The sequence below is a fragment of the Mesitornis unicolor genome, unplaced genomic scaffold (genome assembly GCF_000695765.1).
Source record: "Mesitornis unicolor isolate BGI_N332 unplaced genomic scaffold, ASM69576v1 scaffold45585, whole genome shotgun sequence".
In the NCBI taxonomy this organism is placed as follows: Eukaryota; Metazoa; Chordata; class Aves; order Mesitornithiformes; family Mesitornithidae; genus Mesitornis; species Mesitornis unicolor.
The window spans coordinates 13,414-13,756 of record NW_010185668.1 but is presented as its reverse complement, the minus strand read 5'-3'; positions in this window follow the sequence as shown (position 1 = coordinate 13,756).

Below are 343 nucleotides of genomic sequence, written 5' to 3'. Positions count from 1 at the left end.
AGAGTCAGGGTGGGAAATCTCCAATTAGCACCAATTAGCGAAGTTGCTTCCTACAGTGGAATTCTGGGGACATAAGAAAAAAAAAATAATCTCCCAGAATGCCTGGTTGGAGCATTTATTTACCAGGTGATGGGACTCCCGAAGAATAACTTGATGAGGATTTGCGCCTGTGGGACTTGAATACAGATACTACTTGGAACTTGCCTGCTCGATTTGACTGGTCAATCATAGGCTGTACTATTCTTCTTCTGGCATTAATAAACCTGCAACAGAATACAAAGAATAGAAGTCCTTTCATCAGCTTGTTTCTGTGTTTTGAGAACACCTCTGCTTTAAAACTGAC